The following is a 16648-nucleotide window of genomic DNA, read 5'->3' as shown; positions in this document are numbered from 1 at the left end:
GTCTGGCTCCTGGCCTGCTCTTCAGCTCCTTGACATTCACAAAGGCACGGCACCCAAATGAGCGAGTGGGGACCCAGCGGTGACAGCTTATGGAGAGATTTCCTGTGACTTTGATTACTTTCATTTTATTACCCTAATTAGGCGAGCCAGTAATGGAGCAGGCCTGTCGCAGGGCTGTGGGGAGGGCCTGGGGCATGGAGGCGCAGTGCTGCCTGACATCCCCCATCACATTAGCCCGAAGGGTCCCCCGAGCCTCTGCCCGGGTGCATGGTGCCCGCAGGCCCTAGGGCGCTGGCCAGATGAGCCCAGTGATCTCGGTGGGCCGGAAGCTGTGATGGTGGCCCCCACCTGGGAGCAGTGCATCTGGATACAGGTAACCTCAGGGCACCTTTGGGATGCAGAACCAGGAGCAGTTATCCTGTATGCAGAAATGTGTTGCTTTAGGTGCCAGTGTGACCACTGAATTCAAAAGGAAGGCGTTTCTTGTCTGCATCAGCGGTTTCACACTGTTTCTGACTGGCGTCCAATTGGAGGTGATTCTGGGCACTTGTCCTTCGCACCACTGTGGCCCGCAAAACCCTGACAGGCCAGGCCACATCTTTGTGGGGAGTGTGCGACTCTTCCACAGGTTTAGGGGATGCGTGGGGTGTCATTGTGATGGAAGTGCTGAGGCTCCAACTGAACACTCTTGGGCAGATGCCCCGCAGAGCCAGGAACGGAGCAGGTGTCAACCCTGGGCCCGCAACCCCCAGCATCATCACTGCCCACCACAGGACGCGGCTCTGTCCACCAGCTGCCCCAGGGGACGTGGTCAGACCTGGGCGGGTTTAGGGGTTCTGCCCAGTCCCCCACAGAACTCCCTACGCTCCCCAAGATGGCCGTGAGACAGCTGCCCCGAGGGACACGGGCGATGCCGTCTGGGTCCCAGTGTGCATGTGGTTGCTTTCCTGGGGGCATCCTGGTCATACCACTGACTGGGTGATCAGTGGTGGTCAGATGGTGGTCAGACGGTGTGAGCAGAGGCACGGCAGAGAAGTTGGAAATAGAAGGAATTGGTGAAGGTGGTTGGGTGGTGATGGCTTTGCAACTGACCTTGTATTTGTGTGACTTTTACCTCGTGTGAGGTGGGGTGTGATGAGTGCTCCAGGCCCTTTTGGTAGGAAGACGCAGAGCAGTGGAGTTGCTTGCCTGGGGACCAGCTCCCTGGGCCCAACCAGAGTTCAATCTGAATTTTCAGCAGCGCCTCCCCCGGGGTTCCTCTAGGAGGAACTGGGCGGGGGGTGGGGGGGTGGGCATTGGTTTACCCATCAGCTCCACTGAAGCAGGTGCTGGTCCATTCCCTGCCTGTACACCTGCCTCTCCAAGGTCAGGCCTGATCCCAGCGCTGGGCCCAGAAATCACGAGGCGGTGCTGGGTATGTCCTGCTCCTACTGTGGCCCTGCCTGTAGACCCCGCTGTGACCCCTGGAGGACAGCGGGTTGGAGGCCGCGCCTCCTCTGCTGTCACAGAGACTGGGCCTCCACGCCTGGGCCTCCTGAAGCCTGTGGGCTGCCTCCACCACTGGGCCTCCAAGCGGGGGCCTTGACACAACCCAGGAGGCAAGCTGGTTTTGTGCTCCCCTGGCCATTAGGGAGGAGGGGCCAGGCATCCCCCACCTGTCTCCCTGGGAGCTACCCTGGGGACCTCTAACCTACTGACTTCCTCACACCTGCTCCTTCCTCCCCAGGCACCAGCTGGGAAGGCAGGCTCCTGGGGGCTCTGCCAACCTCAGTTAGAAAGTGCAGCTCTTAGCAATAGCCTGTGACTACTCCCAACACCCCCAAAAGTGACTGTGGGTTCTTGGGGTGACTGCCTCTCTCCCTAGGAGCAGCTCTAGTCATCTCTCTGGGCTCAGTGGTCCCCAGCATCCTGGACTCCCCAGGGGGTCTCCCAGGGTGTGTAAGCCCCCTAGCTGCCAAAGTTCAGGGCACCATCACCCCTCTTTATAGCCCCTCCGTCAGCCCCGAGAGGCTTACCTGTGGAGTAGCGGCCAAGTACACCAGTGCACTGGTGGGGAACACGGTGGGGAACACCAGCAGGATCCCGGGGACCAGGGTAAGTGAGAGTCTGGTTGTCACTAGATGAAATTTCAGCTTCTCATCCCTGCCACCCGTGGGCAGGAACTATAGGCAGAGCACGCCTCTGGAGTCTGGAGCCCGGAGCCTGGGGAAGGGGGAGATCCACCAGCCTGGACCCCTCCCTCCACTGGCCTCATCCTGAGCTTCCCGAAGGCCCGGCAGCCCTCAGACTGGCACAGGGGCTACACCTGTCCCGTGCATCATTCTTCATCAATAATGCAGTGGGGGAGGCGCATCCCCTTATCCACTGCCCACCTGTCTCTTAATCTCAATTACAGTGGCTGCAACTTGCCAAGGCCACCTCTGCCTTCCGGGCACTAGAGTGGGTGAAGCTTGTGTTTAGGAAGGAGCAGGTGTGTGATGTTGAGGTCCTAGGCTTTGGGGGATGGGGCCCCTTTTTTTATCAGGGAGACTTTTGGGGCTCCCCTAAACCCACATCTCCTGCCCGTGGGACCTGCCCTGCCCAGTACCCTTGTCATTCAGCCAAGACATACTTGTCCCCTTGTTGTGCCTGCCCGCCCTCCCCCCCGCCTCCCCGTACCCCTCTCCCTCTCCACAAGTCTGTTCCTGCCCCAGGGGCTTTGCACTCCCCTCACTTCCTTCTCTGACTCACTTCATCTGAAGTGACTCCCTGTTCCCCTCTGTTCCCTTGCCTGCTTCACTGTCCGGCACTGTCCACTTGTCTGTTATTGGATTTTGTTGTTGGAATGTTGGCTCCAGGAGGGCAGGGTTGCCACAGCCCAGCAGGTACCTACCTGACACGTGGGAGGGGAGGAAGGAAGGAAGGAGCAAGGCCAGGCCTGGCTCCCAGAGAGGCAGCTGGCCTGGTGTCACAGAGCTCCCCAAATTCGGCAACCTTAACCAGACACCAGCTGCTGTGGCTGCGAGAGCAGATTCTGAGGAACCGGCTTCTGAAAAGCAAGAAGTTTGGGAAGTTCACTCTTCTCCAAAGCCACCCAAATTTATCCTTTGCCTTTTGCCTTCGTCCAAAGCTTTTAGCCATCAGGGAATGGGGGAGATTGATGGGCCGAGTCCGTTGGCTGGTTTGTGCACAGAGCCTGTATTGGTTTCAACTAACCAAGTTTATCAACCAGGCACGGAATCATTAATCACACAGAAAAATAACACAGTGAAATGACTTTTCAAAATGTCGTTGGTATAATTATCAGCTTGCCCATTACACTAAATGCCGCCATTTATATCTGTGATGCTTAAGTATGCAAACAGTAATTAACGTGGTAATGAACTAGGGACCCCAGAGCCTCCCCTCCCCGAGCTAATTTGCATGTTAATTATTATTAGCGACCAGGGAAACAAGTTATAAACAGCCTAATTAGCAGCCGGATCATTTTTACAAGAAATTGCCGTGCACTTTGACATGCGAGTGAGCGTTAGATTAATGGAGTCGGGCTGAGCTGCCCTCCTAGGGGGAGGGGGTGCCCTCTTGGAGTCAGTACCACGGTACCACGTTGGATGCACTGCAGCTCATTGGAGGCGGGTGCCCAGAGTCTCCGGCTGGCCACCGGCCCTGTCCAGGGCACGGCCCCCTCCTTCTTGGTTGTGGTCTCAGGACAGACAGGAAGAGCCAGGGATATGGCGGGGTCAAGTGTGACCAGGGTGGGGGTCACCATTAGAGAAAATATCCCTCTGACAAACAGTAAGGAAACCTTCATTCTGGGCTGCTGCAGCCGGGGAGAGGAGTCAGGCTCCTGTAACAGGACGAGGGGGTTACAACCCAGGAGCAGGACTAGGGTGTGAGTGGATGGAAATTAGAAGGGCAGCCGTCAAGGGGAAGGGGCTCTTGCTAAAGGCGGACCAGGGTGATCAGGATGGGGGGAGGGGATTGATTGGATAGGGATGGTGATCTGCTCCAGAGACTAGGGGCGGGGGTTCTCCCCTAACTGACTCAGCAGCTTTCCTGCTCCCCCTGGGTGTGGCAGCCTGAAGGCAGGGCCCAAGAACGAGGCCGGGTGGAGGATGGGGCTCCAGGAGGCTGCCTGTCTGGGGTCTGGTCAAGAGGAGATTCCATGTTCTCCAGGTTTGCACCGGCTCCTGTGGGGACCTGCAGCTCCTTGGCCAGCACCAGGTCCGGTTGTGGGTCCCGCTCTGCTCTGTTCTGCTCTGCTTCTGGTGCCTTATACCCCCTCTCCCACAGAACAGCCCTGTGAGCAGGTAGCTGTGGTGTCCGGAGAGCACTGGGTCACCTCTCTGACTGTGCCACTCTCCGAGGGGGGTTCCTGCCTCAGGACCTTTGCATCTGCCTCTCTTGTCTCCCAAAGTCCCCACCCTCCAGATGCTGGTTTGGCTTGCTTGTGCTATTCTGTTAGGAATTTGTTAAGATTCTCGTCTTCAGAGAGACTGCCCGCTGCCCCATCCAGAACCCAGCGGGTCATGCATTACACTGTCTATCTCACTAGCTGAAAGGTCAGCTCACCAGATCAGGGAGGTTCCCCTGGACCCCTGTCTTCCTAGCCCCTGGTACAGCCTGGCACGTGGCAGGACTCAGGGAATTCTGGGGAGCTGGGGTCAAAAATGACTGAATGTTAGTTCTGAGCAGGTATGGCCTCAATAGTAAGGAGTTATGCTTCATGGGTCAAGTCTCCACCCAACAACTTGACTCTGCCACTGGGGCACAGAGGTGGCCACAGACAGTCAACACTTGGTGGACGGGCTGTGCTGATAAAACTGGACACTGACACCAAATCTCATTATTTCCCTGAGTCACAAATTATTACTTATTTTTTAAAAATATTTTCCAACCATTAAAAAGTGTGTAAACCATCGTTAGTTCAAAAGACCAGAGAGTAGGCGAGATTTGGGCATTCTTCCATGTTTTCCTTTCCACGTGGACTTTAAAATCTGATTGGTTCTGGGATTTCCCTAGTGGTTCAGTGGTCCAGGGCAGGGGGTGCAGGTTTGATTCCTGGTCAGGGAGATAAGGTCCCACATGCCTTGCAGCCAAAAAATCAAAGCAAAGAACAGGAGCAATATTTAACAAATTCAGTAAGGACTTTAAAAATGGTCCACATTAAAAAAATCTTTAGACTGGTTCCAGTAAAACCTTGCATGGCATTTTAGGGGGATTGAGATTTTTTTTGTATTGGAGTAGAGCTTTCACTTTTCACCTTTCTGCATTGGAGAAGGACATGGCAACCCACTCCAGTGTTCTTGCCTGGAGAATCCCAGGAATGGGGGAGCCTGGTGGACTGCCGTCTATGGGGTCACACAGAGTCGGACACGACTGAAGTGACTTAGCAGCAGCAGCAGAAGAGCTGATTTACAATGCTGTGTTAGTTTCAGGTGTACAGCAAAGTGATTCAGTTATACACATATATGTATCTGTTCTTTTCCGGATTCTTTTCCATTGTAGGTTATCACAAGATATTAAATATAGTTTCCTGTGCTATACAGTGAGTGAAAGTTGCTCAGTTGTGTCCGGTTCTTTGCGACCCCATGGACTATACAGTCCAAGGAATTCTCCAGGCTAGAATACTGAAGTGGGTAGCCTTTCCTTTCTCCAGGGGATATTCCCAACCCAGGGATTGAACCCAGGTCTCTTGCATTGCAGGTGGGTTCTTTACCAGCTGAGTTAGGGGATTTTTTATTAATTGTATTGATTAGTTTGGAAGCCTGGCCAATTTCATCTAGATCTTGCATGCTTCTGAATCACCTGCAGCTACTTAATCTTCTCCTGTTGCTATTTTACAGACGTTCTCTTCCACTGTAGCTTCAGGTGGTTGTTTGCCTGTAAGAGAGCCACGAGTTTCTTTGTGTTAATTCTGACTCTGGTCACATGGCTGATGTTTCCTGTTGGCTTAGAACCACCTTTCACTGATTCAGAGGATTTTCCCCATGCCAGATTGCGACTCTGGAGGTGACTGGCTTTCCTTCCTCTTCTTCTTGTTTAGTTGCTGAGTCGTGTTCTATACTTTGCGACACCATAGACTGTAGCTCTCCGGTCGCCTCTGTCCATGGAGATTCTCCAGGCAAGAATACTGGAGTGGGTTGCCATGCCCTTCTACAAGGGATCTTCTTGACCCAGGGACTGAACCCACGTCTCCTGTATTGGCCGGCGAATTCTTTACTGCCAAGCCACATAACGCCTCCTGCCTGGGCATCACCTGAGCACTGTCCGGGGCTGACTATCGGTGATGCAGCTTTCCTTTGTGGCCCTGTCAGCGATGACCCTGTCGGGAGGTCACTGTGGCCCCAGCCTCTGGGTTCTGCACCTGCTGCTTCAGATGCTCCCATGCTCTGTGCAGACCCTCCGGCCACACCTGCTCTTTTCCCACCCACAGAGGTGTGGGCTCTGACCCCTCCTGGCACTGGAGGGCCTCCTGCAGAGTGGTGCCCAGAGTCTGCGGAAATGGGCACTCCCAGGGTCGGGGGAACTGAGATGGCCATCTCACCAACTCAATGGACATTAGTTTGAGCAAGCTCCAGGAGATGGTGAAGGACAGGGAAGCCTGGCCTGCTGCAGTCCATGGGGTCTCATGGGTGAGGTACGTGGGGGCCTGGCCTGGTGACTGCCCACCCCACTGCCCTCACCACTGCTCCCAGGTGAGGTAACAGCTGCAAAGCCTCACTATTAGGCTGCTTTTTCTCTGGGGCCCAGACCAAGGTGGTCCTGGACTGCAGACCCTCAGGAGGGGTGTTAGAACTGACCCTTTATTGGTCTGGGGCTCACTGGGGAGTGGGGCGGTGATACCACCAGACTGCAGCCCCTTCCTGTGGCTAAGGCTCTCACCTGGGGTCCAGGTGCAGTGGAAGGCAAGATGCTGGGCATGCAGTAACCATGACCATGACCTGAGCGAGTATAACTGTGTCGGTGAGGGATGTGGCTGATGGCCTCCCTGTCCTGTGCTGAAAGCCTCAGGGAGAGAAGACAGTGAGCTTGGGGGGCTGATGGATGGCAGGGGTGTGGGAGGGGAGGGACGCCATCTTGCCTGGTCCCCTGGAAGCTGTGGGCAGACTCCACTGAATGCAGCCTAATGATGGGCAGCAGGGCTGCAATGGTGGCTGGGTGCTTGGCCTCCGAGGGTTTCCTTTGACAGGGAAGGTCCTGATAGCAGAGGAACAGATAGGTCCAAATAGCCCAGAGAACTGGGCTGGGGAAGTGCTATGGGTGTGCTGGAGGCTCTTGATCTGAGGGCCCCTGGTCCTCCTGGCAGCAGAAGCAGGCCCCCACTCTGTAGAGGAGCACAGGCCCCTCCTCTGCCACTGGAGATCTCAGGAGATCTCAGCTGAGGCCGTGCCTGCTGGACACCCCTCTCTCCTGGGGCTCCTCCCTATTGTCTAGGGTGGGCTCAGCACTGCCCCAGAGGGATGTGGAAGGAATTGCAGGGCTGGCCAATGTACAGGATGGTGGACCATATGGGCGTGGACCCTGCAAGTGCTGGGCTGGGCATGTGGATGGAGTTGGCTGCCCATGTGGGTGTTCTGCAGCTTCAGAGTCCATGCTGTCAGCGGCTGTTGGGCGTTTCCTTGGAGCGTGTGAGGTGAAGATGCTGGTACTTACTCGTGTGGTCCTGACGGGGAGGCTCTGGGCAGCGGGGATGTTAGGACGCCCTCCAGGAAGTGCTGTTCTCTACAGCAACCAGGACAAAGGGGTGGATGGGGAGAACGAGAGAGTCGTTAAGGAGAACTGTTCACTGAGTGTAATGGTGGAGTCACGTCCTCTCCAAAAATGTGCTGGAGTCATACTCACCTTCCCCCCAACCTCAGCATGTGACTGTATTTGTAGATAAGATCTTGTTGGAGGTAACTGAGTGAAAAGGAGGTTGTTAGGGTGGGCCCCAATCCCATAGCACTGTCCTTGTAAAAAGGGGTAAATTTGGACCTAGACACACACAGGGGGGATCACGTGAACAAGGAGGAGAGGAATCAGGGTGAGGCATCTACAAGCCACAGAACCGAACGCTGAGGGTTGCCAGAGCCTTGGAAGCTGGGGAGAGGCTCGGACAAGATTCTTCCTCACAGCCTCCAAGGGGAGCCAGCCGTGCAAACACCTGGGTCTTGCTCAGACTCCCAGGCTCCAGACTGTGAGAAAGTCAAGTCCCGTTTAAGCCACCAGGGAACAGATGTGCTGAAGTTTTGAATGGGAATGGGGGCCAGGGTTGACAAGAAGCTTCTTCCCTCAGGGAACCAGTGATGGGGGAGGCTCCAGACCATCCCTGTAGGTGCAGCTGGGGCTCTGCCGCTGCTGCCACCATCCTAGCTCTGGGCCTCAATGCTGGTGGAAACTCCAGAGCTGGGAAGCAGGGCCACGTGGGCTCCCAGAATGAGAAGCTTCAGCTCCCTTCCTGGTGCCCTGTGGGCTCCCCCAGCCTCACCGAAGGGGGGCTGGTCCTCTGGAGAGGGGACCCCCGGCACCACTCCTAGTACATGTAAGGCACTCAGCTGTTGGTGGGGTGGAGTGTGGGGACACATTGCCCCCAGCACTTGGGGCCCCCATTTACTGCCCCTGATGAGCCTCTTGGTCTGCAGGGTGTCAAGGAGCCCTGCTCTCCGGGCAGGGAACCAGTACAGAGGGCGCCTTGGCCACCATAGAGGTGGCCTTCCCTGAGGTCTTGCAGATGTGATCTGTTGTTGTTCAGTTGTGTTCGACTCTTTGGGACCCCATGGACTGCAGCAGGCCAGCATTCTCTGTCCTTCACTATATTCTGGAGCTTGCTCAAACTCATGTCCATTGAGTTGGTGATGCCATCCAACCATCTCATCCTCTGCCAGCCCCTTCTCCTCCTGCCCTCAATCTTTCCCAGCATCAAGGTCTTTTCCAATGAGTAAGTTCTTATCAGGTGGCCAAAGGATTGGAGCTTCAGCTTCAGCATCAGTCCTTCCAATGAATATTCAGGACTGATTTCCTTTAGGATTGACTGGTTTGATCTCCTTGCAATCCAAGGGAATCTCAAGAGTCTTCCACATCACAGCTTAAAAGCATGCATTTTTCAGCACTCAGCCTTCTTTATGGTACAACTCTCATATCTGTGCATGACTACTGGAAAAACCATAGCTTTGACTAGACAGACCTGGGAAGACAATAAAAACAAGAGGGTCTCTGGGGGGTGGAAGCAGGAGCCTGGACCGTGGGGATCAGGCTTGGCAGCTGAACTGGGTCAGGTTTGCTGGTCACTGATTTCTGCTTTATTGACTATGCCAAAGCCTTTGACTGTGTGGATCACAACAAACTGTGACAAATTCTTCAAGAGATGGGAATACCAGACCACCTGACCTGCCTCTTGAGAAACCTATATACAGGTCAGGAAGCAACAGTTAGAACTGGACATGGAACAACAGACTGGTTCCAAATAGGAAAAGGAGTACATCAAGGCTGTATACTGTCACCCTTCTTATTTAACTTATATGCAGAGTGCATCATGATAAATGCTAGGCTGGAAGAAGCACAGGCTAGAATCAAGATTTCCAGGAGAAATATCAATAACCTCAGATATGCAGATGACACCACCCTTATGGCAGAAAGTGAAGAAGAACTGAAGAGCCTCTTGATGAAAGTGAAAGAGGAGAGTGAAAAAGTTGGCTTAAAGCTCAACATTCAGAAAACTAAGATCATGGCATCTGGTCCCATCACTTCATGGGAAATAGATGGGGAAACAGTGGAAATAGTGTCAGACTTTATTTTTTTGGGCTCCAAAATCACTGCAGATGGTGACTGCAGCCATGAAATTAAAAGACACTTACTCCTTGGAAGGAAAGTTATGACCAACCTAGATAGCATATTGAAAAGCAGAGAAAAGCAAAGCATACTTTGCCAACAAAGGTCCGTCTAGTCAAGGCTATGGTTTTTCCAGTGGTCATGTATGGATGTGAGAGTTGGACTGTGAAGAAGGCTGAGCGCCGAAGAATTGATGCTTTTGAACTGTGGTATTGGAGAAGACTCTTGAGATTCCCTTGGACTGTAAGGAGATCCAACCAGTCCATCCTAAAGGACATCAGTCCTGGGTGTTCACTGGAAGGACTGATGCTGAAGCTGAAACTCCAGTACTTTGGCCACCTCATGCGAAGAGTTGACTCATTGGAAAAGACCTTGATGCTGGGAGGGATTGGGGGCAGGAGGAGAAGGGGACGACAGAGGATGAGATGGCTGGATGCCATCACCGACTCGATGGATGTGAGTTTGGGTAAACTCCGGGAGTTGGTGATAGACAGGGGGGCCTGGAGTGCTGCAATTCATGAGGTTGCAAAGAGTTGGACACGACTGAGTGACTGAACTGAACTGAACTGAACTGATCTGTTTAATGGGAGATCTTCAGGCCAGGGGAGCCCTGGTCCAGACACAGTCCCTCCATGAGGTCCTGGATTTGAAGCAGGAGGCCAGGATTGAAGGGACCTTGTGGGCTTGTGGGGCATTTTCAGGCATCAGGAAAGCAGATGTTTGTGGCCAGGTGTTGGGATAGGCGGTGGTCTTTCCCCACTACTGCTTGCTCCCTCCCACCACACCTGCTTCCCAGTGAGGGAGTGGCTTTCTTCCCCAGAGACATCACGCGTGGCCACATGACAAGCTTTGGAGAATGGGATGTGAGCGCACATGCCTTGTGGCTCCATCAGGAGGAGCTGAAACAGGATGTGCTTTGCCCCTCATCCTGAGAGAGTTAATTCTTAGGTAGGTTGATAAGGAGTCAGGGGTCCTCAAGGAGGAGAAAGGGACAAACATTTTTTTCTACATTCTTCGTCTTAGTCACATAAGAACGTTTTTTTTTTTTCCTTAAGCTCTGAGTTGTTATGACAACAATCTATTTCTTCTAAGGCTAACTTCCTTTGAGCCCAGAGCTAACCAATTGCATGACAAAGTGGTGCATCTTGCTCAAGGGTATGTTTTTCCTTAAGCTCTGTACTAATGGTTATGTAACAACAATGTATCTTGCTTGAGGACCTGTTTCTCCTTCTTAAGAATCTTCTGACTAATCCTGTTATTTTAAAATGTATGTTGGGGGAATGGGTCTGGTAAGACCTTTCTATTGTTAGTAACCAATTGAAAAAGTATATAAGGCCTTGATAAGACTGGCAAGGGGGGCACTCTCTGCCCCCTTCTGGTGTCTGTGTCAGAAATCTTCTCTGTCCCTTTCCACTTTAGTAAAACTTTTGCAACATGAAGCTCTGAGTGACTGAAGCAGAGTCTTTGGTCCTGAAGTGAAATTTTCTCCTTCTGAGATCACGAATCCAACACCATTCACCCGTACGCCTTCAATCTCTTTCCCCTTCTGTCAGCCTCCTGCAAAAACATGGTCACAAATATGGTGGCATGATTCAGCTGGGTTAAGTGCTAAGTCACTTCAGTAGTGTCTGACTCTTTACGAACCCATGGACTATAGCCTGCCAGGTTCTGGTGTCCATGGGATTCTGCAGAAAAGAATACTGGAGTGAGTTGCCATGCCCTCCTTCAGGGGTTCTTCCTGACCCAGGGATCGAACTCTTGTCTTTTATTGCACTGGCAGGCACATAACCCAACTCAGTGGTAAAGAATCCACCTGCCAATGCAGGAGATTCGGGTTGGATCCCTGGGCAGGGAAGATCCCCTGGAGAAGGAAATGGCAACCCAGTCTAGTATTCTTGCCTGGAGAGTCCCATGGACAGATGAACCTAGCAGGCTACAGACTGTGGGACCGCAAAGAGTCGGACATGACTTAGTGACTGTGCTAAGTTGTTTCAGTCATGTCCGACTCTTTCTGAACTCTTGGACAGTAGCCCTCCCGGCTCCTCTGTCCATGGATTCTCTAGGCAAGAATACTGGAGTGGGTTGCCACTTCCTCCTCCAGGGAAACAACAACGGCCCAATCAAAATTTCTTCCTGGAGGTCAGCTGTCCCAAATGGGCCAAAATCAAGGTGTGGGCAGGGCAGCTCCTCCTGGAATCTCCAAGCAGCATCTGTTTCTTGCCTCTTCCAGCTTCTAGAGGCACCCACATCCCTCAACTTGTGGCCCCTCCTCTATCCTCACCATCAGCAGTCCAGTGTCTTCTCCTCCCTGGACGCTGCTCCACTCTTATTTGTCCTCTTTGACTCGGACCCTCCTGGTCCCTGGAGACCCTCATGATGACCCTGGACTCACTTGTATAATCCAGGATAACTTGCATACCATTGGCAAAGTTCCTGTAAGGTCACTCTACATGGATTCCAGGCATCAAGAGGCGGGTGTGTTTGGGAGGTCATTATCCTGCACAACGAACTGCGCACAGATCATCATCGCCCAGATGGAGGCTGCACCTCAGCCTGGGATCTGCAAAGAGAAGGTCAGGTAGAGCGGAGTTGAGCCCAGCTCAGTCTTCCCCAGGGAAGTCTGGCGAGCTGCAGTCCATGGGGTCACAAAGAGCCGGACACGACTTAGGGACTGAGCAACAATAACAACGGTCTTCTCCAGATGTGTCCTCTTCACCACGGTTTCTGCTAAGAGCACCTCCATCCCACCACTGGTCTTTACAGACAGTGGGAACCCTATTCCCTGACCTGGTCTTTGTCCCCAGGCTGGGTCTTCATCTGAAGTCTTTTGCTTTTATCTGAGAGGAGGTGCATCTTTGACCCTAGAATTTCTGGATGCCCCTTTCCCCCTCCTGTGAACAGACCTTCTTGCGGTACTTCTGATCAGATGTCGCTGGTCAAGGACAACTCAGTGCCAAAGATCCACCTCTGAGCCTCTTCCCCGGAGCCACATGCGTGCTGGGTGCAGACCTACCCTCCCGGTTGTCTCTGGCATATGTTTTAGCCATTGTTTGTCTACGCTGTGGCATGGTCATAGCTCTGGCAGCCTCCTACAAGTTTTCCCTCCGCCAAAGCCAATGTTGAGATGCTGTCATGGTCATCATTCAGGTACCACTTTCTGCATCTGTCAGCTCAGGCTGCAGCACAGACACTCCCAGCATCTCAGACACTCACAACAGCTGCTTATTTCTTGGTTGCCTTCCGTGGGGACTGCAGGCTGACTCCTCTTGTGCTCCACCTCCCGCAGTGAAGCACCCAAGTCAGGAGGATGGACAAGCTGTGCCCATGGAGGGCTTGGGAAAGGAGGGGGAACAGATAATTGTGAACAAACGATCAGTCATCAACAGGGGTTACATGAAAACAATGAACACGGTGAATACAGGCTTAAATACAATTAGACGTGCTTTCTCGCTGCAAGAATTCTCAGAATCTTTAATAGGCCAACTGTTTGGTATGTTCCCAAAGGGCACTCTGGAACAAAGCCTCTTACAGGTACCTTTAATCAGAACCATCCCCCTGACCTACAGGACTTACTGACACGCTGCCAAGCCCACCTGGGACATGCTGCAAAGGGTGAATTTGGAACTGACTTGAGGCACAGAAGAATTGCCACTTTAGAACTGTGGTGCTAGAGAAGACTCTTGAGAGTCCCTTGGACTGCAAGGAGGTCAAACCAGTCAATCCTAAAGGAAATCGACTCTGAATATTCATTGGAAGGATTGATGCTGAGGCTGAAGCTCCAATACTTGAGAAGTGCCGACTTGTGGGAAAAGACCCTGATGCTGGGAAAGACTGAAGGCCAAAGGAAAAGGGGGTGGCAGAGGATGAGATGGTTGGATGGCATCACTGACTCAACAAACATGAGTTTGAGCAAACTCCGGGAGATGGTGTAAGACAGAGAAGTCTGGCGTGCTACAGTCCATGGGGTCACAAAGACTCAAACACAGCTTAGAGACCAAGCAGTAGGCACTTTGGGATATTGTGGGTTTGGTTCCAGACCATGGCAATAGAGCAACTATTGCAATAAAGCAAGTCATATGAAGTTTTTGGTTTCCTAGTAGTATGAAATTTATGTTTATATCACACTGTCACTTACTAAATGTGCAATAGCATTATGTCTAAAAAAACAACATATGTACCTTAACCAAAAAATATTTTATTGCTAAAAAATACTAAATGATTGCAATAGTAGCATCAAAGATCACACAACAAATATAATAATAATGAAAAAGTTTGAAGTGTTTCAAGAATTCCCAAAATGTGACTCAGACACACCAAGTGAGCAAACGCTGTTGGAAAAAGGGTGTTGATAGACTTGCTTGGCACAGGGAAGCCACCAACCTTCAGTTTGTATAAAAACCCGCGGTGCCTGAGAAGCTTAGTGCAGCCAGGAGTGCCTGTGCCCAGTGATGGCATGATTATACGGAGACGTTGGGTGTAGCTATGTCAGCAGGGTCTGAAGCCAAGGGAGGTGGCAGAATCCAGAACGGTTTTATTTCCTGTGGGAGCTGGGGTCCTGCCCCCTGGGGCAAGGGCTGGGTGAGAGGCTGTGACACGGCTGAAGGGCGTGACAATGGCATCCAGGGTCTGTGAGGGACGACTTGACAGTGTCCAGGATCCATTGTCCAGCTCAGAAGATGCTTCTGTGTCCCCAGAGGGGCAGCGAAGGTGCACTGGTCGTTCTGGCTTTAGGAACAGCCCAGCCCAGCATCTCACTGGCTCACAACAGCTGTTTCTTTCTCGGCTGTATCACGCGAGGGCTTGGTTGACCCCAGCTCTGCTGGACTCTGCTGGTCTTGACCTACTGGATTCCAGGAGCATAGTCAGTCCTGGGCTGAGCAGGAGTGGCCGGCTTCCCCAAGGGTGCTGAGTGATGACTGGATTTAAACCCGTGGGCCTGGTCTGTGATTCCAACCCTTTTTAGGACTGGAGCCTGCCATGGGGCGGCTATAAAAAGCTCAGCCACTCGGATCATGAGAAAGGTCACTTGGGAGTGGGCAAGTCATGGTTCCCTGGTGAGTAACCATCCCTGATCCCTTGGAGAGCAGGAATCCAGCAAGGAGACGACAGTACAGAGAAAGTACCCACAGTAGCTTATTGTTAAATTTAGAAATAATCACTTTTTGGTGTATTAAATACTTGCAGTATCTAGGAGAATCTGGGATATTCAATTACCCAACAGACTAGCCTTCTGCTTCTACATTAAAGTTATAAATAATTGATTCAGGTTTGTAATTTTAAGTTGAATGACATAGGGCAACTTCACTAAGTGTGAACAGTATTTTAATTTGAAGATTTTTCTATATTTATCAGTTTAATTTATTGGGATTATATGGGTTCAGTTCAGTCACTCAGTTGTGTCCGACTCTTCGTGACCCCATGGTCTGCAGCACGCCAGGCTTCTCTGTCCATCACCAACTCCCGGAGCTTACTCAAACTCATGTCCATTGAGTCAGTGATGCCGTTCAACCATCTCATCCTCTGTCGTCCCCTTCTCTTCCTGCCTTCAGTCTTTCCCAGCATCAGAGTCTTTTCCAATGAGTCACTTCTTCCCATCAGGTGGCCAAAGTATTGGAGTTTCAGCTTCAGCATCAGTCCTTCCAATGAATATTCAGGACGGATTTCCTTTAGGACTGACTGGTTGGATCTCCTTGCAGTCCAAGGGACTCTCAAGAGTCTTCTCCAACACCACAGGTCAAAAGCATCAATTCTTCAGTGCTCAGCTTTCTTTATAGTCCAATTCTCACATCCATACATGACTACTGGAAAAACCATACCTCTGACTAGACAGACCTTTGTTAGCAAAGTATGTCTCCGCTTTTTAATATGCTGTCTACGTTGGTCATAGCTTTTATTCCAAGGAGAAAGTGTCTTTTAATTTCATGGCTGCAGTCACCATCTGCAGTGATTTTGGAATCCAAGAAAATAAGGTCTGTCACTGTTTCCACTGTTTCCCCATCTATTTCCCATGAAGTGATGGGACCAGATGCCATGATCTTAGTTTTCTGAATGTTGAGTTTTAAGCTGACATTTTCCACTCCTCTTTCACTTTCATCAGGGTTTTTCTTCTTTGCTTTCTGCCATAAGGGTGGTGTCACCTGCATATCTGAGGTTATTGATATTTCTCCCGGCAATCTTGATTCCAGCTTGTGCTTCATCCAGCCCTGCATTTCGGATAATTCACTCTGCATATGAGTTAAATAAGCAGGGTGACAATATACAGCCTTCATGTACTCCTTTCCCAATTTGGAACCAGTCTGTTGTTCCATGTCCAGTTCTAACTGTTTCTTCTTGACCTGCATACAGATTTCTCAGGAGGCAGGTCAGGTGGTCTGGTATTCCCATCTCTTGAAGAATTTGTCACAGTTTGTTGTGATCTACACAGTCAAGGGTTTTGGTAGAGTCAATAAAACATAAGTAGATGTTTTTCTGGAATTCTCTTGCTTTTTTGGTAATCCAATGGATGTTGGCAATTTGATCTCTGGTTTCTCTTCCTTTTCTAAATCCAACTTGAACATATATGGGTTATTTAACAAATAATTGGAGGAGGTTTGTTTCATCTTAATGTGGAAGTATTTCAAGAGGAAATGCAATTTACTCCCTTCATTGTTGTTCACTCGCTAAGTTGTGTCTGACTCTTTGCACCACCATGGACTTCAGCATGCCAGGCTTCCCTATTCATCACTATTTCCCGGAGTTTGCTCAAACTCATGTCCATCGAGTCAGTGATGCCATCCAACTGTCTCATTCTCTGTTGCCCTTTCTCCTCCTGCCCTCAGTCTTGCCCAGGATCAGGGTCTTTTCCAATGACTCAGCTCTT

The sequence above is a fragment of the Bos indicus genome, chromosome 16, assembly GCF_029378745.1.
Source record: "Bos indicus isolate NIAB-ARS_2022 breed Sahiwal x Tharparkar chromosome 16, NIAB-ARS_B.indTharparkar_mat_pri_1.0, whole genome shotgun sequence".
Classification (NCBI taxonomy): domain Eukaryota; kingdom Metazoa; phylum Chordata; class Mammalia; order Artiodactyla; family Bovidae; genus Bos; species Bos indicus.
Note: the sequence above shows the minus strand (reverse complement) of the source record.